The sequence below is a fragment of the Euprymna scolopes genome, chromosome 38, assembly GCF_053919585.1.
Source record: "Euprymna scolopes isolate OS-2025 chromosome 38, ASM5391958v1, whole genome shotgun sequence".
Taxonomy (NCBI): Eukaryota; Metazoa; Mollusca; class Cephalopoda; order Sepiida; family Sepiolidae; genus Euprymna; species Euprymna scolopes.
The window spans coordinates 33270962-33280486 of record NC_136519.1 but is presented as its reverse complement, the minus strand read 5'-3'; positions in this window follow the sequence as shown (position 1 = coordinate 33280486).

The following is a 9525-nucleotide window of genomic DNA, read 5'->3' as shown; positions in this document are numbered from 1 at the left end:
TATTCCGCGTTTCATCCACGCTAGGATTCATCAGGCTTATTTTTTTTGAAGTTTTACATTTGGATTTTACCGTCACTGGATTTTTTATCTTCCACCAGACTATCCATTCATGTGTAATCACCTTTTTCTTTACCATATTCCCTCTGCTTAACTTATTTTGTTTTCAAGTAAGATCTTTGACTTACTTGTTGTTTCATCAAATACTTCTGCATGCAAAATCCGATCCCGCATTTTGCTAATTCCTACCCTCTGATGAGTAGGAGAGTATTTCTTCGAAACTCCGCGGATTAAGGACCATCCATTTATATAGTGTTTCCTTTTAACTCATTTCAAAGTGTTTTTAAAAATATTTTATTAACTGTTTGCTCATATATATATATAGCCACATAAAACGCCACCCACAAAAAACATCTTCCGCTGCTAACAATACAGAAGCTTACTCTTCTTCTTTATTTCTAGTGGTAACGGTAATATTCTAACACTAATCTACGATTTCTAATGTGCATGCATTTTTGGAATACTAAATCCGCATATGACAGACTGCGAACGGATTTTACCATTGAAAAATTCGCAAGATATCAGAAGGGATCCATCTATAGTCGTGAAACATAAGCAGGGGGACATAACTCTAAAACCTGAAATAATAAAGAGGGTCATTAGCTGTTTACAATGTAATTATTTCGGATATTTTATTAATATATATATATATATATATATATATATATATATATATATATATATATATATATATATATATATAAACGGCTATATGTTTGTCTGTCTGTTTGTCTGTCTGTATCTCTATATTTCCAAACTCTATCTCCTCCGAAAGTATAAAGTCGTAGAGCAGCGCTAGCGGTCTCAAATGATTGGATTTTTTACGGATCGTTCTTTTATGGGTCTTTAACCGATTAAAATAATTTCACGGGGTCAAAATGGGTTAAAATTGTTTTTAAGGGATCAAAATGGGACAAAATTAAAAAAATCGTTAAATATTTCGTACATACTCTTAGTTTATTTTTTTATTTTTTTTATTTTTAATCAAGTTATATACATGTCACGTTGGTACAGTGTAAACGACACTAGGTTTGAATGCTGCAGCTTCGGTTTCGATTGTAGCTGATAACACCAAAGCTTTTTTTACTTTTGAAATCACCACTCGATAATAATATATACGAAATTTGAACAAATTAAAATATCATATTCAAGCCCCCCCCCCGCCGGCGGGGGGGGGGGCTTGAATATGATATTTTAATTTGTTCAAATTTCGTATTTCACACGGTTAATGGTATCCAAATGGATACGGCCTCCGCTAATCGAGCCAGAGATGTCTCGTGTCGCGGGGTTCGAATCGTTCGACTGGTAGTAATCGTGACACCCTGCACTGAAGAATCCCGAAAGGATGAAACACTAGTGTCTGTAGGTATTTAATTATTATAGTAAAAAAAAAAAATAATTATGACAGCCCCTTTAAGAAATTCGTTTCTTATCGTTGAGCACTTTCAGTTGAATTAAAAGTCGGTCAATTTAGCTCTTATGCGTAGATCATCGTATAACGATTTGATCACTGTCTGTCTGACGTAATGAACATTTAAATTAAAATGTTTAAAATTCAACGCTATTTCACACGGTTAATGGTAGCCGAATGGATACGGCCTCCGCTAATCGAGCCAGAGATGTCTCGTGTCGCGGGGTTCGAATCGTTCGACTGGTAGTAATCGTGACACCCTGCACTGAAGAATCCCGAAAGGATGAAACACTAGTGTCTGTAGGTATTTAATTATTATAGGAAAAAAAAACAATTATATATATATATATATATATATATATATATATATATATATATACCATACTTATTATATATATCTATGATATGATAGCTTAATTTGTGCAGATTTAATTTGTACAGATAGAGAGTGTATTGATTATTATATTGTACCCAACATATAGCAGCGTTTTCAAAAGTAAAAAAGCTAATATATTTTGTTTATTATCAGTTAGAATCGAAACCAAAACCTATATCGCTCCAGCCTTAGTTGCTACTGTTTAAACTACCATGAGACGAATAAGAAACGTTAAAATTTAACCAATTTTAACGTATACATGTATATTTGCGCATACGTATAAGAACACCTTAAGTCGGCGTGAGCCTACCACGTTCCTTTTTTTTTAATTTTAACCCCATTAGCAGCTATTTTTACCGGATAGAGATCAAATCAAATCTGTTTCACGAAGCCAAATCCCCTATATATCAAGTATCAAGTCTGTAGACCATAAATTGATAGGAGAGTTTGGTAAAGACCATTCCTCAGACAGACAAATAGGCAAGATTGATTCCATATATACAAAAAAAAAAGGCTTCCTTCAGTCTTGACAGACTATGGATACCCACTGTAAGGGTGCCTGCGCATGAAATTTGTGTGGCAAGAGTTGCGCACTCTCCAACCACGCCTCTCCTGAGTCAACATTGTTGCATACCAATGGCAAGTTAAGGTACAAGATGACTAGAAACAATGCCGAGATGAGCGGAGAGCACATACAGCGCTTAGAATTCCCAAATGGTCACCCATCTGGTATTAGCCAGGCTTAACGTTGCTTAACTTCGGTGATCTGATGAGAACCAGTATATATATATATATATATATATATATATATATATATATATATATATATATATATATATATATGTATTCATCCACATACAGTACTGTTTCGCTGTTTCCCAGCTCAGCAGTGCAGCTATATATATATATATATATATATATATATATATATATATATATATATATATATATAAATTACAAATGTATATAAATATATATATATATATATATATATATAAATTACAATGTTTTTTTTTTTGTATTTTATTATTAATGTTAAATGCGTCAAATTTGATCATTTATGTCTTTTATCCACGTGTAAATGATTAAAATCTTTTTAAAATATATGTAACAAAGCCACTGACGTTGTGTTAGCAGCAACAGCAGCAGCAGCAGCAGCAGCAGCCATAAGCAAATGACCAAGCCGGCTGCTTGATGTCACAGCAGCGATAAAAAGGACACATGTGTTCAGAGAAGCTGGTATTCAAGACATATACGATACGTAGGGGATTTGAGATGTGCTCGGGCCACAAGAGAGTGGAAATAGATGTATTACACATGTGGCCCGTGAGCGACAGAGAAAGACGTGTCCTAAACATGGCCGGACAAAGACAGAATATCATGATCGACACGACAGAGTCTTGTTAAGTACATTGGAGTACAAGAAGACTTTTGTACAAAAGACAAGGCGTTATTCTAGAAGTACCTGTGAATAAATGTTTGTTGTTTCAACCGAAAAAAGCGAGTTAAATTCTTTTCTTTGTCTTTGTTTCCTGGCGACTGTCTACATACAACGTGTTGGGCCTTAGTGTTGACATGTAGCGACTACGTTACATAAACAGGATTTCCCCAAATTATGCATCTATTTTGACATATAAATAAGCACCAAAATAGATGGCTAATTTTGGAATACTCTCTATAATGTAAAGTCAGTTCCTGCGTACTTCCATGATTAGCCATAAATTTGTAAACTTTAGAGCTGAAAAGTTAACAATTTTTTTTTTATCTGCAAGCAAGATATATAATCAATCGAAATAACAGTTAACTTTTTAAATGCAAATTCCATAAGCAAAGTTTCTTAGTGTGGAACTCTGTACTGTGGGTCTGCTTCCCCACTGACTACAACATGGTCGTTTTCAAGTTCAATGTAAACAAGACCTTGCTCCCTTAAATAATAACATTCTACCCATTTCCATTATTACCGATCATACGCTGTTGTTCAACTGGAATCTTGCACTATTTAGCCTTTATTCACGAGTGGCCTTCAGGCCTTAATAAATGATTGTTCCCTTGTAGAAAAAACTATTCTGCAAAATATTGCAGCATTAAGAATTGATTATATAATGTTATAAATTGAATTAAAAATAAATTCTTAATGCTGGAATATTTTAAGTTATAAATTTATTATATTTTTTACTAGAATACATTATCCTTTTCTTTTCCAGTTTTAATAACTACTCCTTTACTTTTCCATGTTTAAGCTTAACCATATAACTTTTCATGCTCGCATTTTTCTATTGTAATCCATGATTTTTCCAGGCTTTCAATAAATTCACTTGTTTTTTGTTTAATTTCAGTCCTATTTATGTAATAAAAATGTACAGCACTCATCTGCGTCCAATAAAATTCCCCAATTATCTCCCTTTCATTCTTTCATTCTCTGTTTCACTTGTTACTTCTCTTTTCGCGAGAGCGGTGAATTGGTAGCAACAGCAGTTGCTGAAGCGACGTGGTTGCTATGGATACTTCCTACGTGTAATATGTTCTTTTGTTCTTACTTACATCAGGTGGTCAGGTGGCATATCCGTAATGCAATATATATTTGAGAGTAGTCATTCCCTTCGTCAGGCGTGTGTTTAACTTTCAACCGTGAGTGATGGATTTAGAAAGGTGGACGGAGATACAACATCGTAAGGATTAGTGGGGATGGTTGTAACTGATCAGAATTTGATTCTTTAAGAGGGCAGCTCGACAAGAATTCGTTTACATTGGACTTGAAAAATATTTTTTAAATGTTGAAGGTTTTATTTAAAAAGTAAAACTACCGCTGTTCTGCATATGTCCCATATGGATAACAGCGGAAGAAATAGGTTCATATGATGACGATCATCATCATATCGTATGAATCCGAAGATTTTATTGTTGGCATTGGTTTCCCCGATATTTTTCTTGTCAGACCTATTTCTAGAAAAAAACATTAGGCACTTACAGGAGGGATCACGTGAAGGTTGCTAATATCTAAAGTGAAAGTGATTTTTTTTGTGGAACGAACTTGATTCGAACTTGTGACACCAAGGTCGTCGGTCCGTGATGTTAAACACTTGACCACCCTTACCTTCCTGTCTTATATGATGACTAGGTAGGAAATGAATACAGGGAGTAGGTTAACTGAAATATGAAATTGAGCATGTATGGGTGGCAAACGAAATCTCTAGATTAAAATAAAGATCCAAATTTTGCTAGCTAGATTTTAAACTAAATCTGCAGATCTAGCGGGAAAGCCACTAAATTTGCAACATTTTTGGTCCTAAAAATGATTAAAAAAAAAAAACCCTACTCGTTTTATATGATAACGAATTATCGGAAGCATTGGACTCATTTATCTAAGAACAACCGTCCGGGAACTTCCTAGGAACTTTGCTATTTCAACAGCGAACTTATCTCATCATCTCAGAGTAAGGTGATCATAATTGCCTTGCACCAGACTTATCTCTGCTTATCACTCATTCATCCATTCATTCTCCTCGTCCCCACCCCCAGCGGCGTAAGGTTACACAGCAGGAGTAGGATGCGAGGCTTTCCTCAAACACGAGATCTGTGTGTCAACGTTCCCCGTTCTTATAGGAATTTGCTTCTGTGTCTACTTTTTTTTATTTTTTATTTATTTCATTTTAAATTTTGAGATGCGTCTTCGAGTCTCAGTGAGAGGCTTTGTCCTTCGGCCGGTTTTCAGTTTTAAATATTTGTGTCATCGCTACACGCGTACATTAAGTGGACGGATCTTATTTCAGATGCGTCCATTTATTTCTAGAAAACGATCTGTTTTTTTTTATTTTATTTACCATTGGTTATTACTTATTATGAGCAAGAGCCACTCGAGAATGAGTTTGAGATGATGGTCAGCCGAGAGGTAAGGCATGATACTATGAACATACTCCGGAGGTGTTATGAAGTGATTAAGAAAAAAAAAAAAAAAAAAACTATAAGAAAACGGGAAAAATTTATCAGCTGGTAAAAGCTTAGGAAGTGAGGTTAGTAGAAAGACAATGGGTAGGGAGGTAGTTTACTAAGGAACTTAGTACTTCAATGGGTAGGGAGGTAGTTTACTAAGGAACACAAAAGCCATCTGAAATAGGATGCTTAATCCAAGGTGGCGATGGCTGAAACAAAAGACGGAACATAGAAGTCAATATATTTAGGAACAAATACATTGAGTACATTGCGAAGGCTGCTGCAAAGAAGGTAGGTTCCCTCAATCGTGCTAGAAAACTAATCCTACCTGAGAGTATCCTGTACTGCTATAAAGCCACTAGTCGCCCATGCGGGGAGTATTGTTGTTGCATCTGGGTTGGTGCATCTAGTCTCTCCTTCTTCAATCTAATAGGTCTCGCTTTGTCAACTAAGCTCCAGCCCCTGTCTCATCGCCGCAATTTTGCATCTCTGTGCTTGTTTTACAAATATTTTAATGGAATGTGTTCTGATGAACTCGTTTTACTTGTGCTCCCTCGACGTACATATCCCCGACAAACTCGCTTAGCAGAAAAATCACACTCCTTTAATGTCAGAAAGCTTTCTACTCTCAGAGTTTCCTCCTTCAAACAACTAGACTTTAGAATCTCCTTCCTACTACCTGATTCCCTGACGAATTTAGGAAAAACCATCCCCGCGGAAAACCCGTACACAGAAAACTCGTACCCGGAAAACTCGTCCCTTTTTTGCTAGGTAGGAAAATGGTCCCTTATTAAATAAATATCGATTGAAAACACACTTTATGGCCGCTCTTGAAGGAAATATTGTTTTAAAAGAGACTATACTCCCATAATATTAATTTTTTTTTTTACTTGTTTACTGTTGTTTTTAAAAAATAAACTCGATTTTCTAAGTGTCCGTTTTCTACCTAACTGGCAAAGTTGTTAGTGGTTTCATTTATTTTAAAGCGTTTATTCTGTTCAAAAACAAGACTACAGACCGGATAATAGTTTTGAAAAATATTTATACTTATTTACTGTTGTTTTTGAAAGGGTAAAATCGATTTTTCTATCTAGCTGGCTAAGTTGTTAGTGGTTTCATTTATTTTGAAGCGTTTATTTAGTAAAAAAAACAAAAACCAAAAAAAAAAAAAAAAAAAAAAACGAAAACAAAAAAAAAACACAAGTAGCGTCGACTGTTACGTGAGAACGAGAAATAATGTCTAACATGAAGGATCATATCTCAGGGGTCTTAATAATCGCATAAAAAAACAGAGAAAATTAAAGAAAATACTGAAGAAGATTTAGTTTTAAAAAGAGCCCCTACCCTCCAAAAGAAAATAAATTTTAATACTTTTTAAATATAATTTAGAGAGAGAGAGAGAGAGAGAGAGAGAGAGAGAGAGAGAGAGAGAGAGAGAGAGAGAGAGAGAGAGAGAGAGAGGGGAATTAATAACTACATCTCCCTCCGAAAACAAAACGATAAACAACAACAAAAAAATGAAATTAAAAAGATTCTTGATAAACGATAGCGGAGTTTTCGATAAAACAGATTAATAAATGTCTTTATTGATTACTTTTTCTCTTAGTGATTGATTTAACAATGTTGAAGTAAAAATTAAAAAAAAGATTAAAAAATGAGTTAACGAGAGATTTTTAACACGTGGCATTTCTCGTACCAACAAAATGCTTCGCTTTTTATTTATTAGTTAATTACAATTTTTTTCTTTTTATTTTAACGATATTTTTTGGAGTAAAAAAAATGGGAGGGATTCGATTCTTCTTCGTTTGTTTTGTTTTTTCAATTCTATTAGTTTTTTTTTTTCTCTCTCATACCAAATGCATCTATGCATTATTTAAAATGATAATTTTATCAATTATTAAGATTTATTATAATTCATTTTGTTTTCGGAGCGAGATATATTTTTAACCTCCTCACCTCCACCCTCTCTCTCTCTCTAAATTACATTTAAAAATATTAAAATTTATTTTCTTTTGGAGGGTGGGAGCTCTTTTTAAAACCAAATCTTCCTCAGTTTTTTCTTTAATTTTCTATTTTTTATCGATTATAAAGACCCAAAAGACGTGATCCCATCATGTCAGGCATTATTTCTCATTCTCACGTAACACTCGAAGCTACTTGTTTTTTTTTTGTTTTTTTTACTGAATAAACGCTTCAAAATAAATTAAACCACTAACAAATTAGTCAGCTAGATAGAAAAATAGATTTTACAACAGTAAATAACTATAAATATTTAAAAAAAAATATTATGTGGTCTGTAGTCTCGTTTTTGAGCAGAATAAACGCTTTAACATGAGTGAAAATACTAAAAACTTCACCAGTTAGGTAGAAAACGGACACTTAGAAAATCGATGTTATTTTTTTTTTAAATAACAGTAAACAAGTAAAAATATTTAAAAAAAAATTATGGGGTATAGTCTCTTTTAAAACAATAGCTCCTTCAAGAACGGTCATAAAATGTGTTTTCAAGCGATATTTATTAAATAATGGACCAGTTTTCCTACCTAGCAAAAAGGGACGAGTTTTCTGAGTATGAATTTTCTGTGTACGGATTTTCCGGTACGAGTTTCTCGGGCATCTCCCTGACTGTACTGATATGCAGAATTTTAAATGTAACGTAAACCAACATCTTATTATTAATCTTTCCTAGGCATGGTCCCAAATAGTAGCCCCTTATGTCCAAGTGATGATAAGCCTTGTTAGTAAAAAAGGGAAATTAGAGTTAGCTTATGGACAGTTTTCGGAATGAGAGTGAGTTTTACGATAGTTGTGAACAAGGGACGACAGTTTACAGTTGGAAGCAGTTGATGGCAGGTTATGGCTCGGAGAAAATGGAGCTGACATCAACTGACGACAAAAAGGCCGCGACAAACAACTAAGATATGCACGTTAGCGTTTAGAGCGTCGATGGTATCTCTCTCTCTCTCTCTCTCTCTCACACACACACACACACACACACACGCGCGCACACGCACACACACGTACACACACGTACACACGCACACACACACACACACGAATACAGCGGTTATCTGTAGAACGTGTCAGACTTGGTTTTAAGTTGTTTTATATTTTATACATGTGAGCCATCGTGTGTCCCCCCCTTCCAACAGCCGTCAATGCGAGAGACAACGACACGGGTATAAAAGACAATAAACGAGAAGAGTAACACAGAACACCGCATTGGGTCGGAGATTGTATCAGAGAGGAACACTATAAGAGTACTGGCATTAGTCAAAGGTATGGATTGCGTTTCATTACTTAAGGAACGGTTTATGACAAGCAATTGTTTGATATTGGATTTGAAGACGACTATGTTGTAATCTGCAGGAAAGCAGTCCCGCGGTAATGTGTTCCACAAACGGATAGTCCTTGCAAAGAAGTTCTTTTGTGGAGATTCCAACTACGGCTACGGACATGGAATAAAAAATGACATTTTTTTTTCCATTTCGTAATAAGAGGAATTCTTGCTGTGAATGTGTTGCTAGAAAAAACTCGAGATGAGAACTCGATCGAAGGTATTTTATATACACCCAAGCATCTATCAGGCCTCGATTAAATAGCATTTTCGTTTGTTTGTGACGTCTTAATTTTAATAGCATTTTCATTTGTCTTTCATGTCTGATTTTTGTTGGTCTGTTTCGTTTAAATTTTAATAGCATTTCTTTTGGTCTGTCATATCCAAATTTTAATCGGGGTTTTCTTTTGTTGG